The 19,908-nt window shown below is 47.8% G+C and overlaps 1 long non-coding RNA gene across 1 annotated transcript; it reads right to left on the minus strand.

The window, feature by feature from the left end:
• Positions 1 to 2,401: 2,401 nt before the first annotated feature.
• LOC149362247 (uncharacterized) lies at positions 2,402 to 4,054 on the minus strand. The gene is made up of 2 exons (XR_016288489.1): positions 3,762 to 4,054; positions 2,402 to 2,542 (listed from the first exon to the last, which is right to left on the minus strand). It is a non-coding gene; the product is annotated as an uncharacterized LOC149362247 (long non-coding RNA).
• Positions 4,055 to 19,908: the final 15,854 nt, after the last annotated feature.

A 19,908-nucleotide genomic window follows, 5' to 3' on the forward strand; every position in this document is an offset into this window, starting at 1 on the left:
TTGAAGTCGCATTTGACAGGGGTCAGCTGTTGCTGTGCTCACCTGGAGATGTGAAGTTCTTCGTTTAGACCCTACCTGTGAAACCTGACGCGTAGGACGGGAACAATCACAGCCATGTTGGTGCAGACAAGCGAGGCTTTTCAAATGACCAACGGAGATGAACAGCTAGCTGGTGCCAAGCTCAATCTCACCCGGCCTCCGAATGCACTTCCATGATGAGCCCGTAGAAGACGAACTTTGTAGAATGCCACTGTGACCTGCTTCTGCAAGTGAGGATGGGATGACCAAGTCACCAATAAACAGAAGGTCAAGGCAATGCACAAAAAGTGGCAGAAGCAAGCAACTCAGCACTGCTGCTCAGTGCAAGACAGTACTCAATGCGGAGCACTGTCTCTCCGCGGGAAATACGGAAAAACAGCATTCAATTGTGCCATCGGAAATTCATAAACCTGTACAGCAACCCTGTTACGAGGTTCAGCAAGAGCCACGGGAACTTCGCCCCAGAAAATGTGAATAGCACTAGAAGGAGGCACAAAAGTAAACAAGCTTGCCTTGGCAACCAATGCAGTAGCCAACAGCCAGTTTTACCTAAGTGACTTAAACTGCCCATTCAATTTAGCACTCTTTGAAGTTTCTAGAGCCTAGTCACTGATACACCTATCACATGGCAAACCTAACACCACGTCTCGAGATATGCACAGTACCGAAGTCGTTCACTTATTACGATAATAAATACAGAAAATAAGCAATGCAAGCGAGTGCAGTTGGGGGCCTCAATTACAACTGCTTTGAAAACAAATCTGTTCTTCAAACAAAAGAGGCAAACAGTGATGTCACATGCAACATGCGGCATAGGTGTGTTCCTGCCTCATAACGCACTGTAAGCTCCAGTTTTGGTAAGCTCATGAAAGTGCCCCAGTGATCTTATTGGTCATTCTGAAAAACTAACATACTCATCTGATGGAAGGGACACAGAATGCTTTTTGTGCATTGAATAGTGTGAAGGCAACAGAGAGTAAATATGCTTACATATTGCTCTAAGTCACTGTAGTTTTACAGACATGAACTGGAGCAGCTTCAGAAGGCTGTGGCGTGGAGTCTATAATATTCACCATTAAGTTGGGCTGCACAACTTTACTACCAACAGTGCTATGTATTATTGCAGTGGCATTTTATATCAATACTCGGGTTCTCTGCGAATGTTTACTTTATATATAAAGAATATTGGTCCTTCAGCTTCGATAGCAACCTTTTCATGTAATCCCTCCCCAGACATAATGACCCTTATCTTTAACAGCCCGCGGGCAGACTTACTTACAAAACACATGGCACGCACCCACTACAGCGGCATCACAACATTAAAACCGAGTCACATTTTTAAACTCACTGGCTGAAACCAAGCTCCAATTCCTTGCTAAAATTTTCTAATATGCGCGCTCAAGAACGCCAGCAGTTCAATGCACAAGTGTAATCTCAGCTATGTCATCAAAGGCCGTTATAGCCTCATAGCCAGGCTAGGGTTTGGCCGTTCAAGTCAACACAAGATGCCAAAAACACAAAGAGGTGTCATCTTGAGGGAGTGGAGGCGTAAAGTGCCGGCATCATTAGTATTTCCACTTGCCCGTCACACAGCATGGCATGCATTCTTAATAAACTGCAAGACGCACAAGTCAATTCGCGGTGGCTCATCAGTGCGGCTGCAAGAGAAGGCGAAGGGTGCCCCCGCGCAAGGTGACAGCATCTGCTTAAAACCGACTACAAAGCACGCAAGGCACAGAATGCTGCGTTAACGAGTTTCCACCCAGTGCATAACAAAGTTGAATGACAAAGGTGTCCACAACCGGGCCGGGAACCAACAGCAGCGTGAACGAAAGCAAATGCATGGCTATCTTCTCTACGAAGACTGCGTATTCGCAGGGAACGTTGTAAGCCCCCGTGCTGTCCACAGCCTAGCTCCTAACGACGACATAAACACCATAGCACTTACCTAGCTGCAATGTAGTGCACACATCGTACACGTGCGCTCCGCGCGCGAACGCGCGAACTCTGAAGGAACTCGGCCGCAACTAGGCCATAGAGAAAGATATTGGTAAAGAGCGGACACTCCCATAGGGCCCAGCGGCCCATTTGACTGCAGCGCACCAAGCGGACGGAGTCTCATAACATCCGGTTTCGGTTTCAACGCGCGCAGTTTGAATGGCTGCATGCGCTGCGCCTCGCTGCCTGGGACGACTTCCGGTTCCGGTTTCAGGGGCGCGCGGTTTGAATGTTAGCATACGCCGCGCCCCGCTGCGCCGTTGGCAGCGTATAATTAAATAGATTTAGAGTGCTTTTGACCAGCCATGAACGCAGCTGCATCACAGCCTTTGCCAAATATTAGCACTCCACAAAAGACACCAGGTTTTGAGTGAAATGAGAACATTTATTTTGTGCAACATAAACAAAGCCGTGGGATGCGGAAGATGGTTCCTGGCCTCCTGCTCAAGGTGATCCTGTTGCGGCACCACGGCACACAGCAGGTGTTGCCGACGGGTGGCATCACCTGAAAAATTTGCAAGTATGGTCATTCTCAGTCTCCTTATATTGTAACTCTGTAAACAGTGAAAAGGTGCGAAAGCGGCGAGGGAACGAAATTACGAGCGGAGCAAACATGTTTTTGCGAAACTCGCGTGCTGAACGTCCTTGCGCAAAGTACGATACACATGCCCTACTACACGGCAGATACCAATCAGCTTTTTGCAAGCATTTCTACATTCCCCGACGTTATTGTCTACCTTCTAAAACCTAGGTGGACAGCAGAGCACGCGGTTTGTTCGAGAATATTTCGTACAAAGACGGCCACGACACGGACTACGAACCAGAAGTACACAATGTGTTAGGAGCACTGAGAAATACACGGGTGCAACGTATGTCTTAAGAAGCATAGCAAATTAAACTATCGGCTTAACATTTCTTGGTTTTCAAGCTCTTTAGAGTTTAGAAAGCCCGACGCGTTGCCTTTTTTTGCCGGTTTTCAAAACCGCATCCCTGTGTTGTCAATGCACGGGCGAAATGTGCGTTTCCACGAGCGCAGATAACGGACTCTTTCACACGTACTACATACATACATACATACGTACTACAAGAGTAAGGTTTTTGAGCTTTTCGTGCGTCATCTTTTTTTTTTCCACCAGTCTTGAAAACCACGGTCCCGTACTTGCTGCGCGGGAACGGTCGTCTTCGCCGTTCGCCCACTTTCAAAAAAGTACATTTTAAGCTTACACCGACAAATGTCACCCATAAGAAGTTACATATTGTCGGGGGCCATACAAAAACGTGACGTCCCGATAAAGCGCGAAACCAAGCAAAACTAACCGCTAGGCACAGCGCGTCGGGCCACAGGCCGTGGGCAGGATTTTTTTTTTTTTCTACGCACCGACCGGCGAGGCTGCATCATGCAGCATCATTCCTCCCGCCGCTCCCGCCACGGCGTAGCATGACACAGCGTGCGCGCGCCCTTCACAACTGAGCCGGCGTACTAAGCTAGAGTGCTCGAAATGCAGCGTAATTTTGCATAAAGTGCTTGAAATGTAGCGCACTTTTGCAAAAACAAAACATTCCTTTCTTGACGTTGTCACAAACTGCAAGAATGCCGTGAACAACAGCCGGCTGGCCACAGAGCGAGCGCGCCGCTTCACGAACTGCGGACAGGCAACGGCGGCCGGCGCGGCCGCCTAAATTGCATGCAATACAGCGTACTTCCACAAATAAACATTTCTCACCTTGCCGCCGTCATAAACAGGAGGAGTTCTGCGTCGAAGGGCAAGAGAGACGAAAAAAATTGCGGTCTGCCCGCACGAGCAAATACGCCGCACGCTTTCACGCGCACAAAACAGCCCCCACGATGCTCCGTTGTCTGCCACTCGGATGGGTCTGAGCCGCCGCGCCGGCTACCCGCCCGCGCGCGCGCGCGCGCGCGTTTAGAGACTGGTGGCGCCATCCTGGAGTTGGAAGATTATCTAGTGGAGGAGGAGGATTGCGCGTCATTTCCTGGGGCCAGATTTCGCCGAGTGTCCGCTCTTTACCAATATCTTTCTCTATGACTAGGCTTTGGCTGTGGATGCGACGGATGCGAACAGTATCATTGCAATTTCACTCGTTTTAAATACTAAGTCCGCTTTTTATAAAAAAAAATAATTTTATTTTAGCTTATATACTAAAGTTAATTATGAATCAATTTTACCTGAGATGAGCGGTTTTTTTTTTTTTTTAACTCAGTTGCGGTTTCGTGTACTGCGCGCGCCTTTCAAATGTGAGATAATACATCACGAAAGATCCTGTGGGACTGCAAAATAGAGCCACCTCCGGGTGATCTAGTTACTGCTCCTTCTCTCGAGCGGTGGGAGACCGTGCTGGCTAGCTCTAACCCCAGAACGCAAGTTTTGGCGGTGGAGTGGGCTGACAAAGTCGTCGAGGGCTGCGTACTCTCGACCACTTAACGCGGCCTCTTACCAAGCTCTTTCCGGCGAATAAAATGTTTTACAATCAATCAAGACGGCAAGATGGGTGGGTGCAGATTAGTTGGCAAAGCTCACCACATTGAAAACAATTTCGACTAAGGCCACTAAGGCAAAAGTTCACAGTCTTAACGCTAAGTCACGCAGAGGGGAAAAGGAATTTTTCTAACAAAACCAGTTCCGAAACCGCTATGCCAGCCCACTGGGAGGAGTGCATAAATTCGGAGAAGTCGCGGGGGATCTCAGACACCCTGTAAATATTGACCAGGAATCTGAGACTCCCCGAACTAGATTGTAGACTGCGTGCAACCGAAGCAAGCGACCATTTTTTATTCTTCTTGCCGGTGGTCGGAACATTTATTCTATATCGTTTCGAAAATTTCGCTGTGATTTTTAGCAAGAATCAATATATTTTCTTAAACCCGAGTCTGCAAAAATACACAGTTTGCAGCACTACACAAAGGGTTGAAGAAAAGGAAAAAGCCGTGCCGGCCCTCGCACCACGAGTCAGTTCAGAGCTGACCTCTCAGCTTCAAGGCCACACAACAACTATGTAGTACACTTGCAGAGCATGGACATCATTTGTTTCAGGTACGTGACATAAACTGAGCAAACAACGGCCTTTCAACCTTATTTCTCCCTTTATATAAAACTATGTATAAAACCGGCTGTCAGCCGCTTTCTCTCTCTTCCTCCTTATATTCTCTCTCCACCTGGGCTTGAATAACTAGGACCTCCCTTCGGTGGAGACAAACTTTGAGCACTAGACCTTGTGATGCCGAAATAAGGAATTGCAATACCACGCCCAGCCTCGAATATGCACTTCTTCAAGGTAACACTTAGAGAAGAGGGCAAATTCGGGCTGTTCGGTACATTTTTGAAGAATTGGATAAAACAGCGCAACGAAAGACGAGACAGGAGAAGGACAAACACCAGCGCACCGCTGAGGAAGTAAGCAGAAAAAGAGGCTGCCAGAAGAAGCATAAGCGAAAGTTTGTCCATTGTCGCGTTGGTGTCGTTTACAAAAAGATCCCGATCCCGACTTCCTGTGGCAAGTACTACATCGGTGAGACGGGACGCTGCATCAATGATAGACTACGGGAACACGCAAAAGATATATAGAACAAGTAAAGCAGAAACCATCTGCATTGCATTGCGCAGAGTGTAAAAATTGCGAAGCGCATCTCAATCGGACCACTATCATAGCCCGATATAAAGATGATACCACGAGGCTCATTTCGGAGGCCTGCCATATTAAAAAGCTAGGTAACATCTGTATCAGCAGCCCATCGATAAATCTAGAGACATGTCTCTTAATCAGTGACGTGCCTTTTTTCAGTCAGGCTGTGTGGTATCTTTTTCTAATGCTTTTCTTGTGTTTTTACTCGTGCCATTTCATTTATATGGTACCTCACCTGTAGCAATAAACCATTAGGTTGTTAGCAGCGCTGGTGTTTGTCCTTCTCTTGTCTCGTCTTTCGTTGCGCTGTTTTATCCAGTTCTTCAATTAGAGACCGTTGTTGCCAGGCGCGTATCCAAGGGGAGACCCGAGAGGGCCAGCTCCCCCCCCCCCCCCCCCCCCTCCTCAACCGAGCTCAGTCCTCCCCCCTCCCCCCTCGTACAAAAACGGTCTTGGAGCCCTCCCGAAAAAAAAATGGCTTCGTGCCTGGTTTCTGCACGCTTGAAAAATCAAGACACTGCTCAGGACGCCCATGACATGCATATGATTTTGCTTATTTCCTCGTGGAGCAATAGTTGGACCTCTTTCTTGTCTGTGAAACGTGAACGTAATGACCAATGCCTTGAAGAGAATCTTCGGAGGCTCTAGTCATTGCATGCCAGGTCGTCTTTGTTTCCAATACTATACAAAATTTACGAGCAGTGAACTAGCACGCAATGCAAACCTTAGCAAACTGATCATAGCGTGATGGAAGTAGCACAAATATTCGAACAATAAACTAGGACACCATACAAACATGAGCAGAACGTATCACGGCAAAAAATAACAATAGAACGGGCTACTTGTGAAAAAAATTAAATCAAATCACGATGCAAAAGTGCAGACAGTGACTGGCAAAAAAACAAGAACGCTTATTTACCGAGGAAGGTGGTATTAGTTATTTAATGTACGTGGCATTATCGAATAAAAAGAAGTGTTTGTGTGGCAGTAACTCAAATGAACTTTCTGTTGGCAATCGGCAAGTGACGAACGCTACGTTGGCGCTGATATAAAGTGGCTGACGGGAAGAGTTTGTTTATTTCACTTTGCTGTGCGGTTTTTTTTCGCTCCACTGTACTTCGCCGTTCCTGTCGTTCCTGTACCCGTCACCCGTGTGAATGCACCAGTACGTAGCAGAAGATACGTTGCCCCCTGACCCCATCGCTCAGTCTCTGGGAAGGGGGGGGGGGGGGGGAGGGGGCGACTCGCCGTCTCCTTTGTCGGTCGTGGAGATTCGGAAAAGGAGGCGGGAGAGTGTTTTGAGGGAGGTTTGATGATGCAGTACCATGAAAGTCTCAGTGCCCAAACTTAGTACCCTTTTGGCCAAACTAAGCTTTCTGTGACCATTGATAAAGCAGTTGCTGAAGAGTATTCAAACTTCCCGCAAAAGACCCCTGTCCTTCACCTAATCTCCACGGTGGGACAACGAGATGGCGCCACCGATGCGATCGCTGAGGACATGGAGTTTTTTCCTTCCTCCAAGGCTGAGAGAGCGGCTTCTTTCGTTTCGTCGTCGCCACAAACGACGCGAATATCATACTTTTTAATTCAGGCAAGTACCCCGCACAAATGTAGTAGTAAACAATTCTGCCGACCAAATTTCATTTCCGTGCGAAATTGGAAATCGAACAATCCACCGGTTTAGCTGTGAGGTGCATTCTACGGCACGCGTTTAATTGCGGAACAGTATGTAGCATGTCACGTCCCAACACTGCAGCGTTTCACCAGAATGATACAAGCTTTCATCAGAGAACAGCAGCTGAGGTCGTCGACTCCACGGAAGGGACTCCATCAACAGTGAGCTCCCGTCACGTAGTAAGCCACGATGATTCCCTTTCTACTTGCTTGTGACGAAATTGCGGTGACAATTAACAGCGAGAAAGCACTTAAGAACATGACTTGGAGAGTTTCTAGGCAAACCTAAACTCAGAGGCATCCCGGACTGTTTAAAGTTAGGCATCCTTACTAACGCATGGTTGCCAAATGTTACATGCGATTTTAAGAAAGCTGTAACGCCTGACAGGAGAACTTTTCGCTACCAATGGCTGGCAGATTACGCTCCTTGGCTTGCGTACCCAGCAACAGTGAAAGACGCCTTGCATCGTTTTCGCGTTACTTTTCCTCCGAATGCTCGTTGGGGTACTCAAGACAGTTTTATGGAGCGCGCTTTCAGTAACTCCAAAAAAATGCTCGAGGCCTGCAGGGATCGCGTAAAATCCCGTTGTGCAGCAGCTGAGCAGAGCACTACACAAGCAAGTTCAAAGGAACCCGAGAACTATTTCCTATAGTTTCCACCATTATCTTTTGCCCAACGCATGACTTGCCAATTCGCGGGAAGCAGTCTGACAGAGGAGTCTTCAATGATCTCCTTGACTTTCGGATAGAAGCTGGAGATACTCGACTTCAGCAATCCTTCGCTTCTTCTGCTGGCAATGCTAAGTACACTTCCATCCACGTTCAGAACGAGACGATCACAATCTGTGGCGACATCCTGAGAGAGCAAATAATAGTCGAAGCTAACACAGCGTTTGCTCTTTCCGTCCTTGCGGACGAAACTGCAAATATTGCCGGAACAGAGAAGATATCTACAGGCATTCGCTTCATTGACAAGGCAGGAACCGAGGATTGCGTGCAAGAGTAGTTTTTGGGATTTGTTGAGCTGGAGCGACTGAACTCTGCTTTCATCGCCGCTGCGATCTTAAGTTTTTAACGGATGCCGGGCTGCGTTGAACAGGGGTACGAGGGATGCTCTGCAATGGCTGGAAAAGAAGCTGGAGTTAACAGATTAATGCAGAAAGAGCTTCAAAAGGAGATATTCTTCCGCTGCTAAAGTCACAAACTGAATCTCGAGATCAACGATTTGAACGAGGTCTTTGAAATTCGAAACACAATAGTGATCATCAATCAAACCATAAACTTCTTTCGTGAGAGCATGATTCGAAGGAAATTGGTGCCCAACATTCCGATGCTGTGCGAACAAGATCGTCTGCAAAATACAGGTCAATTAGAATCCTCTCAGCATTACGTGGCCATAGTCGAAGCACTCGAGGAGCTCGCGTTTCTCTGTTGCGCTTTCAATGTTTTCAAGGGTCCACACAGAGTTGAGGGAAAAGGAGGTACAAGAGTTGACGACAGCGAAACAGGTTTTAATATTAGCTTGAACTGCGACCGGTTGCAGTGCGCTCACCTTCGGGATGCGGTGCGACCATTCAACCGGCTGTAGTATTTCCCACAGCTCGCTCGAACCCTGTGATGATTTGCGTTGGACTCAAGCCTCCACGAAATAGCTGGCGTTTCGGTGGTCACGGGGCGAGGAGACGGTTGCCGGCGAGGGTAAGGTAGCCCAGTAGTGGGAGGGTCAGGATTGCTCGAGGTAGCCCGGTCTCGTCGCTATTGCCTCGCCCGTGGTGAAATCGAAAGCGATGCCGGATTTCTCGTAAGGCGCGTGCCAGGAGCGGGCGGCGAGCTACTTGGACGCCGATGTTCGCGTTTTACAGCGCAGCTGTTATGCGCCCGTTCCCGCCTTCCGCATCGTAGTCGTCGTCGGCGTAACACGCCACGGTGTGTTGGTGGGTGGATGGATGGATGGATAGGAGCGCCTCCTTTGAAACGGGGTGGTGGCAGTTGCCACCATGCTCAGCTTTTCTTTCTTTATTAGTCATGGAGGAAGGAAAACTAAGGATAGGCCCTTCGTATTCCCAATGCATTGGCAGGAATGTGGCTGAAGTGACGTCAAAATTTAGGCTTAAAAAGTCGGGGCACTAGCAACGTTGTCGTTGTTGCTAAGAAAACTCGGGCCACTAGCAACGGCGTACAGCGTCGTTAGCGTCGTTGTTGCTAGGGGCCCGAGTGTTTCTCGGTGGCGGTGGATGGTCCCAAGCAACCACCGATATCCTTCGGACGGCCGACAGAGGTCTGTTTCGGACGTACGTCCGCTGAACATCCGCAAACAGCCGGTAGACGTCCGTCGGCCGTCCGAAAGGTGGCCAAAGGTATACGGTTCGCCCGTCGACGGACGTCCAGTTGAGTACGTCCATTGGCGGATCTTTCTCGAATATTCGCATATATGGTGCATGCGTGCTTTCACTCCGCGCGATGCAATAAAACCAAAAACAATTTGATGCATAGCACGCATATTTTATTGTGGTTGATGATACATCAGCAGAGCAATGGGTTATATTCGGAAAATTTCTTAAATGTGACTCTTCAAATGTGGCAATCTTGGGACACACATCCGTAATCTTCCAACCCACAGGGTTTCTGAAATAAAAAGAACGCGGCAAACATCAGTCACGTGAAACAAATGGCACAATGCACCAGCCCAAGTAAAAACATTGGAACCAATTAATAGAAGTGTTTAATGCTGCAAGTATAACAGATAATGCACTTTAACAAACACCTCAATAAGACTAAGGCAATAACAGCTCTCACTTTTCCACACCATATTTGACAATGTATCTGTTCTTTATTTATTCTTATGGGCCTTAGGGAACTAACCTGCGCAGCACTGTACGCGACTGTGCACAGAAAGCCGCAAAGCTTCCGTTGCGAACTACACGTGCTTCCTATGGTCTGCCTTTCGCGCGTTGTCACTCTTTATATAGGCACAGTGAACCTAGCGATGCCTTAAAAATTAACAAGATGCGAAAATACTCCGTCCCGCAACTTTGAAGAGGAGTGGGAATTAGCCGCGCGAGTTGAGGGCTCTCGCAGCTGTGTGATGTAGGCTCCGGAAAGTGTGAGAACAGCACACACTTGTGGAAGCCATCTCCTCGCGCTTACTGCTCCCACTGTCCTGTGAACGAATGTTATATGAGCATGCTGCATTGTCCTAGAAGCAAGTTCCAAGAAGTGTACTGGATACATACCTTCGTAGGCAATCACATGTGCACTAAGCCTTCTTTAAACCAAGGTCGATGCAGTACGGGATTCCGGTGTTCCAGAAGAGCTTCAGGCGCTTCCCGTATCTTTCGAATTGCTTAAGTTACATACTACTTTCGTCCACAGACCGAACAAAGCCACACATTATAATAAAAGAGCTATAAAGCTCTTGCGCGACAACACTACGCGAGAAACCAACAACAGCGCTACGGACATGGAGGAAAAAAAATGGCTACGGAGCCGTACTGATGGATTGGATTGGACTGACCGCGAACTGACATCTATGATGATGGTTTTGATACTTACTAGTGGTGTCTTCGACTGGTCGTTTCAGATCGCTCTAGAGCGCTCTCAGATGCAGCCGCACGTTCGGCTGGTCGAAATCAAGCGCTCTGACTACATTCGGCTGGTTCTTTCAGAGCGCCCGCCTCCAGCTCAGAGCGCTCTGAGGCGCTCCGAGAAAAAAGTCGGAGCGCATCCATGTCGGAGCGGCCCCGAGATGTGCTCACGTGACAGAGCCACTTCCGCCGTTTCGCGGAGACGGATGCGAAGCCAGGGTAGCCAGGGCACATCACGACCGGTCTGGCGAGGCATTCTTACGCATCCGTAGAAGCAAGTTTTGGCGCTTTAGGTATTAGAAACGTCCCTGCTGTGTGGCTCTGTGAGGGGAAATGTCGAAAAGCAGACGAATGATTAAGCTGGGTACGCCGTCTGTGTTGCTGTCACATCTGGGGGCTGCCGCGGCATATCCAGAGTGGTACAACGGGACACTAATTTTTTATTTTATTTTTTTCGACGCGAGCCGGAGACGAAGAACTGCTGGGGCAGCGATACAGGTTCAGCGGCGACGGCGGCGTGGGCGGTGCAGACTGTGTGATTGCTGTCGTTGAGACCAGCCGCAGCGGCAGCGCCACTGCGGTGTGGCGATTCCGGAAGTTAGGTCCTTTCCCTCCTTCTTGCGCTTTCACTCTGAAAACTTGCTGACCATTCGGCTTGACCGGTCTCGCTGTGCGCTCGGAGCTAGAGCGGCTCTCACGTTGCCAAATCCGAACCGGATCGTGGGAGCGACCAGTCGAAGACACCATAATACTTGCGTATGGTTTCAATGGCAAGTTTAGCTAGCAAAACGGTGGACATGTCGCACAACTCCACTAATTTGGAGAAGTTTTATAAATATAAAACTAGTCATTGAGTTCTTGCAAAATTCTGCAACACCTGCTTCTCCTCTTAGATAAATTTAGCTCGTTGGCGGCTCTTGCACTGCAGGAAGGAGTGGAATCGCACCAATTTACAAACATCTTCGCGTCAAACCCTCCAACTGATGCAAATAAAACAGTGTACATACACGAAAGACGCGAATTTTCTGTGAAATAAAAAACGTCCATACTCATGGCCTGGGAAAATACTCGGCCTTACATCCTTCGGACGTACAACTCGTCTCTCATGCGGATATACAAAAGTGGACACTGTCTGTACGTCCGGCGGATGTACGAATACGGATATCCGAAATCGGATTCTGTTCGTACGTCCGATGGACGTCCGATCTCGGCAAAGGACGTTCGGATCTAGCTCGTACGTCCGACGGATATCTGTGGTTGCTTGGGGTCTTTCGGCACGGTGTGTTCGGCCTTGCGTGTTAAAGTCTACATGCCTGGCGTCGTGACGTTACGCACGCATCTAGGATTGCTTTTAAATGCGGCAAATAACCGCTCATTTGATATTTTGTTCGTCAAACTTGGTGTCGTTACGCGGAGCGATCGATGCATTGAAATGAATCTCGCGAAAAGGTGGCACTCCGGAACCGCGCTTCGACACGCGAAGAAGCGTTGATTGTTTTGATCAGCGAACTCTCGCACCTCACCAAACAGCACAGAAACATGAAGCCGCTCTCGGCGATGCTGAGCTGCGTTTCGAAGGCCACACGGCGGGTGTACGGTAGCCCGAGGAGGATGGTGAGCTGAGCTATAAGCGGCGCGCAATGTCGACTTTCTTCGCCTGGCGTCGGAAAAGGTTCACCGCACCTGTGCGCCGGTCTGTGTCTAGGTTCGTGTTTGCGGGGAGGGAGGTGTAGGAGTGTTGCGGCGAGCGGCGCGGTTTTTATTATACCTTTGCGCTTGCGAGCCGCGCGCGTAGCCCGCCCCGTAGCTCGGTGGAGAAAGAAGACAGTGAGGAAAGCCGAGCCAACTTCCGGTTGCGGGGCGGCTTCACAAAAAGTGACGTCAGAGCCTCTCCTTAGTTCTTTCCTTCCTCCATGTGGAGGGTGGTTAGCAGCGCAACACGCCACCAGCCCATGGTGGCAGCTGGCGTGTGAAGAGCTGTGCTCAAATTTCGCATTACCGACTCTCGTAATCGACCGTAAATTTTTCATGCCCCTTTTTTGGAGCTCGTCGTTTTCTTCCTTTCCTGCATCTCGACTCTTGACGTCCCTTCGTCGATCGACACGCGATGAATCACCGAAGCAGGGGCGGCGACCCTTGCTGGGGCGTTTTCGTGTCACGCGCTGTTGAAGCATGCTCGGGTAAGCCCATGGATGTTTCGTCCGTCACAAGGGTAATGAAGGGGGAAGGAAAAGAGCAGATGACGCAGGTAATGAACTGGAGCGAAACACTGAAGCGATCTGTTTGGAACGTACGCCTCATGAAAGAGAACATTTTCTTTTGATATCGCGCGTGTACACAGTGAACGCGGGCAAGGCATCCGTGGACCGGGACAGCTGTTTGGAGTGTGTTTCATTGCTTGTGCATACTCCAGGGCAGAGCGTGAACGAAAAATTCTTCCAGCACGTGAGGAAGGAAGGCTCTCCAGCCCACGAACACATTCCAGCGTTTCTCTCCAAAATCTGCGCCACAAGCGGTTGTGTTTCAAGAGAAACATGCCTTGCTAGCAGGTGTGCATCACGCTGTGGATAAAACGTAAATGCTGCGCAATGTCTATGTTGTAAGCGCGTGGCACGATCTATGGCCTGTACCCACAGCTGCTTCCGGAATGAGAACCATCACGTTGAAGTGGGCGTCTGTCGACGCATGCTGAGAGTTGCGACATTGTCGTTAGTAGTCGTTTGTTTTATTCTTTTAGCTAGCCGTGAAGTGGCACTCATACCAGAACAGCTCAACCGGCAGGTGCGCTGTCGAGTCGTTAAGAAAAAATGACGTAATTCCGTCGCTTGTGTAACCTCATAGCCAATGCATCGCCAGGCGCGGTAGTGGTGGTGGTGGTGACAAAAATTTATTCAGCAAGAGAATTCGATGCCCGCAGGCCCCTGTATCTCACGGTCTAAACCTTCATGTGGTGTAGGTGCATGACGTATGCGGCCCGGCTGACGGAGATCTTCTGCCTGGCCAGGTCCGACCGCAGTGAGGTCTCCTAGCCCTCCCAGGTTTGGAGAGGCACCGGCCCGGCGGAGGGAGGGCACACCGGGTATGATAGGATGATGTGGGTAAGCCTTGCCTTGGGTTGGGAGCACAAAGTGCATATGGGGGGGGGGGGGGGGAGGTATTGGCATAAATTTCGAAAGATTGGCTGGTGTAGGCAGCGTTCGCGTCTCCAGGCGATGCCAAATTCACACTCGAAGATTTACACTCACACTAGCTTTTTCGAAGCGAGAAATGCGGACGCAAAAAGCCGGAATACTGCATCCAGCAATTGAGGAGAATTGACGACGTCCTATACCAGGAAGCTTGCAGGGCACGGAAAAGGGACAAAGGAAGCATAAATAGATCATGGATGCATGCTAGGAGCGCCCTCTTTAAAGTGGGGCGGTGACGGGTGCCGCTTGGCTCGGACACCACAAATGCCCTCTCGCAAAGGAAGGCTTTACTGCAGCGCGTTAAGACTTGCACAAGCTTAGCAATATAAACGCCCTTGGTATCAACAGCGCCTCAGTAGATATGCTTCAGTCTGTCAACATGACATGACAGACACTCGTGTCACGTTGAATGCAGGGCAATGACCCTGCCGAGTGATTTCCAACTACTCTTCGCCAAATGCGGCCACCTTCTAGTCGAAACATACATTCTCCACTCCTCAGTGCACCGCCGCCATTCCCGCTTGCACCTCCCTTTACTTTAGAAAGACTGCGACTCTGTCAGACCACCTTCGGTGCATCTCATGCTCCGCCCATCATGGCAACACTAACTGTTGTTTTTTATATATCTAATCCACGATGCTCTCTTTGTGTCTCGCATTGCCAAGCTCATCGCTTTCCTTTCCACTGCTTTCTATGCTGTCCATATATATTCAACCTTTTTTTGTGCCTGGACCACCGTGGCCTGGACCTTTTGGACCGATCAATGTGTATTTTGGATACGCTGGATAGCTGGAATGGATTACTTGGGAGCGCCTGTCATGTAGATTCCAGACAGTTTTCAATCACCGGCTAACTTTTGCTTTCGGCTCGGATATCCCTTGACTACCTGGCTTAAGTGAATGGTCCCTTTCAGTACTTTCAGTACATCAGCGCCAGCCGAGTACTGCTATTCGTTCGTGCTGGTCGTCTACACAGAACTTTCTTTCAAATCAAATCAAATCAAATCAAAAATTTATTTTCAACATTGATACAATGTTGATGGCTTCCGTGACAAAAAGCTGTGAGGACAGCTTGACTAGGTCAGGGAACCATTTTGGCAGCAGCGACTTCATATACACTTCAATAATTCAAATACAAATGAAATGTGCAACAGAATACATACATTGTCTTACTGAGTACAATAGTTAAAATGCAAGTGAATATTGTAATGGAATACACGGACTTCATTCATCAACTTAACTACGCCACAAAAGAACAATGTGCCCTACAATAAAACTACGCAACAAACGAATAAAAATTAGTACCATAAAGCGTTTTACACATGAGATCCCGATGAGAAGGCAAATACACACACTCACTCTGTATGCCCAATTTCACAATTACCACTCAAAATCATAAAACAGTCTTAGAAAATTGCCCAGAAACAAACATGCTGCGCAATGCGGTGCGCGTTAGGGCAATGGAACGAGAAAATTGTGTTTTAATTTTGTTTAATAGAAATGGTACGTTGTACGTTAATGTTTGCAGAAGATAATTAGTGCGTGGCCGCGGTACAAACCATTCCTCAGACGCTCTGGTTCGATATGTGCGAGTTTGCAAAGTAAGAGTACACAGCTCCTTCAGGAACTGCTGGTAAGATACACTTGAGAAGTACAGCAGGTATAGTAGACGGTAATCGTAAATCTGTTGTATACTGACCAACTTGAACTGAGTAAAGAGGTCATGAGTGTGGTGAAAGTATGAAACATTAGCAATGCAACGAACAGCTTTCTTTTCGAGCCTATGTAGTATAGTTATGTTTTTTTTAGTAGTCGTGGCCCAAATTAACGTGCAGTAGTTAATGTGGGACCGAAAGACGGAGTGAAAAACTTGAAGTTTAATGTTAGTTGGAAAAATATCTCGAGATCGACGTATTAAGCCAACAGCGGAAGAGAGTTTTTTCACCAGTTGCTGTATATGCGCATCCCAAGTCATACGGTGCGATAGTACCACTCCTAAAACCTTGTGCTCTTTGACTATATCGATTGTAGAGCTGCCCAAGCGGAGCCCGCCAATCAAACTTACTGGTTTGTTTTTTGAAGCAAACAGAATGGCTTTTGATTTTTTAGGATTTATTCTTAAACAGTTTTTGCTCGACCAATCAAGCAATTTGCAGAGAGTTTCATTAGCGGTATGCAGTAGGTGAAAACTATTATCTGATGTGAAAAACAAGCTGGTATCATCAGCGTACAAAACAAACTTGACATGCTTATCAATACGAACCACATCGTTCACATAGATATTAAACAAAAACGGTCCCAAAACGCTGCCTTGAGGGACGCCGCATGGTATTTCTTTAAAGGACGACAGACTGCCATCGATAACTACAGACTGCATGCGTGCTGCAAGGTATGACTTTAAGAGTGAATGGGGTATGCCCCGAATGCCATAGTGATACAGTTTATTGAGGAGAACAGTATGGTTGAGGCAGTCGAAAGCTTTGCTATAATCTACAAACACCCCAAGCGTTAGTTTATTTGCATCCATGTTTTTGAGTATCAATTCCTTTTGAATCAAAAGGGCAGACTCGGTAGAGCACCCTTTTCTGAACCCATGCTCACATTCAGAAAGAAGTTTATGCTTGGTAAAAAAGGGGTCGAGACGAGACAGAATAACTTTTTCAAGACCTTTTGAAAACACTGGGAGAACTGACACTGGTCGGTAGTTGGCAGCATCATTTTTGTCGCCGCCTTTATATATAACTGAAACTTTTGCGCGTTTCATGTTTAGTGGAAAAAAACCCGTCTCCAAAGCAAGGTTATAAATGTGTACGAGGGCTGGACAGATGACGTCGAGGACGTATTTGACCGGTCGGACCTGGATATTACCTATGTCAAGGCTTTTACTGTTCTTTAGTGACGTAAATATGTTGTAAACCTCAGCTGTATTAGTTGGCACCATAAAAACAGTGTTCAAGAGGTTGTCGTCAAGGACGCAAGACGTTACAGAAGGAGCAGCATTGTTAGTCATGGCAGTTATGTAGTGGGTGTTGAAATGCTCTGCTAGAGCACCTTCAGTAAGCAGTTGACCTTCGACAGTCATCTGAAACTGATTAGGCGCAGCTGTACGCAGGCCGAGTGCGTCGTTCACAATCTTCCAGATCCGATCAGGACGAGATGTCGAGGCATCCTGAATCAGCTGCTGAAAGTACTGCACTTTGGCTTTCCTTAGTTCTGATGTGATTCGATTGCGTAGTTTCTTGAACTCTGCAAATATGGAAGGCTTACGCGTTTTTAAGAACAGCGAAAAGCTTATTTTTATCTTCAATCATTTTTACCTGCTCGATGCCGATCCAAGGTTTTCTTATCGATCGACGTTGCCTAACAGATTTCAGTTTGAAGCATGCCTTGTAATGGGCAGAAAAAATAGTCATAAAAGTGTCGTATGCTTTATCTGCAGTACTTTCTGCAAAAACCTCAGACCAGTCAGTGCTAATAATTTTGTTCCTAAAATCATCGAGACTGGTGTCATTTATAGATTGAAAAATGAACTTTGAACGAGAAGGTTTGCGACCCACAGCGACGTCTGAATAAGCCATAAAAACAGGACAATGATCACTCAGGCTGCAATTGACGGTTCCGGCTGCGGTTACTGGTGTGTTGCTGTTCGTAATCAATAGGTCCAAAACCGATGCAGTTGTTGATGTGACACGCGTTGGTGTTTTAATGACGTTTTGAAACCCACAGGCTGCAAGTTTGTTGTTCAGTTCAGTAGAAGAGGTATTACCTGCAGTAACATTAATATTAAAATCTCCACCAAGAACTAGCCGCAATCGTTCGAAGGATGCATATTCGAGTAGGTTATCCACAAAGTCCATGAATCTTTCAACATCGCCTGAAGGAGGTCGGTATACGACAGCGAAAAGAGTGCTCTCTTGTTGCAAACAAAGTGCTTCATAATGTTTGGTGATATCGGTAAACTGGGACACCTTCTCACTTGATAAACTGTCAGAAATGTACATGCCAACGCCGCCACCACGCTTGTCGGTTCGATTGATAAAAAAATTATTATAACCAGGTAGCAAAGGCGCACAGTTGCTCGTTGTGCACCAAGTTTCAGTTAGCATGATAACATTAAATCGGAAAGAAAACTGATCAATGAAAAGAGCAAATTCATCGTGTTTTTTTGCCAGAGAACGGATGTTAAGGTGAATAAAGGATACTGTGCTTTTTGCAGATGAGCACAGTTTAGCTGTTCTAGGTTCAACAAACTGCTGATATAAGACATCAGAAAGACTGAACATTTTATGGTAGCTGCAATTCGCACCGCTTCATTAACAAAACCATTCAGGAGATCTTAGTAAGGTCGTCCACAGACTCAATGTGAACAACATCGCTACCCTCAGTTTTCCGTGCCAATATTTTGCCATTGCGTGTCCACACGAACCGCCATTCACATGCTTTCTTACGTGCAATGGCCGATGACAGCAGCTTTTTTAGGCTTGGACACAAGTGTTCGTTGACGAACACTGGAGGGCTGCTTGCAGAGCTATCTGTACCGTCAGCACGGCTGTCAAACAATCCTAGACTTTCGTTAGTGATGCGCTTCTTCCTTGATTTTTCTAGAACTTGGTCACGTTTCTGGCGACTTCTGAACTGCACAACAATATTGCTCGCAGCGAACTTTTTTGTTTCTTGATTTTCGCTCAGCTCAACAATGTCGCTCTGTCGAGCATTCCGCGCTGACACACGATGGCAGGCCTCAATATCTAAAGGCGAGACAGGTTCGCCGACAGCAGTGCCAATTTTACTAACAAGCTCGACAACATCCTCCGTCTCTGTTTGGATTACACCTTTGATCTCAAGGTTGCATTTCCGAGAGTACTGGTCGTTGTGAACAAACATTTTTTCAAGATCTTTTATGCGTTTCTCATTTTCCTCACACTTCTTCCGAAGGCACTCATTTTCCTTCTTAAGCTGTTTATTTTCGGCAAGGACCTCCCCCAAGTCTTTTCTGAATTGCTCAAGATCCTTATTAATATACTCCATACTTTTGACCATTTCTCTCATCTCAGCCCTCTCCTCCCGACTGTCGCTCCGGGCGCCCTTTTCAGATGAATTAGGGCCCTTTCCCATTCTAGACAGGTCCTCCTGATAGAAGAGCTACCGCGAACAAGAATCGACAAACAATTTCAAAGAAGTCAATGTAACGGCAATGCAACAACACTTCAGCAGCAGCAACGACGCCCTTACTAAAAAAAAAAAAATTAACAACAAACAGACTGCAACTAACCTGCGTAGTCGACAAGGCAACTGTCAAAGTGGTGCCTTCAGGCGTCGTCGGTGCTGCCAAATGGCGCGTCCAGGGATAGCACAGAGTTTATATAGGCGAGCGGTGACGTCACAGTCCCTCGTGGTACCCAGCAGACGAGGTAGATATCAGGGTTATCGGTGATGACCGTGCAGCAGCGTTGGCCTGTCGGTCCAGATGTGTGCCACACGTGGAGGGACGTGGAAATACAGAAGTGCTGCGCCAAGAACCTGCGTAGTCGACAAGGCAACTGTCAAAGTGGTGCCTTCAGGCGTCGTCGGTGCTGCCAAATGGCGCGTCCAGGGATAGCACAGAGTTTATATAGGCGAGCGGTGACGTCACAGTCCCTCGTGGTACCCAGCAGACGAGGTAGATATCAGGGTTATCGGTGATGACCGTGCAGCAGCGTTGGCCTGTCGGTCCAGATGTGTGCCACACGTGGAGGGACGTGGAAATACAGAAGTGCTGCGCCAAGAACCTGCGTAGTCGACAAGGCA

The sequence above is a fragment of the Amblyomma mixtum genome, chromosome 2, assembly GCF_055824585.1.
Source record: "Amblyomma mixtum isolate Tamu chromosome 2, ASM5582458v1, whole genome shotgun sequence".
Taxonomy (NCBI): Eukaryota; Metazoa; Arthropoda; class Arachnida; order Ixodida; family Ixodidae; genus Amblyomma; species Amblyomma mixtum.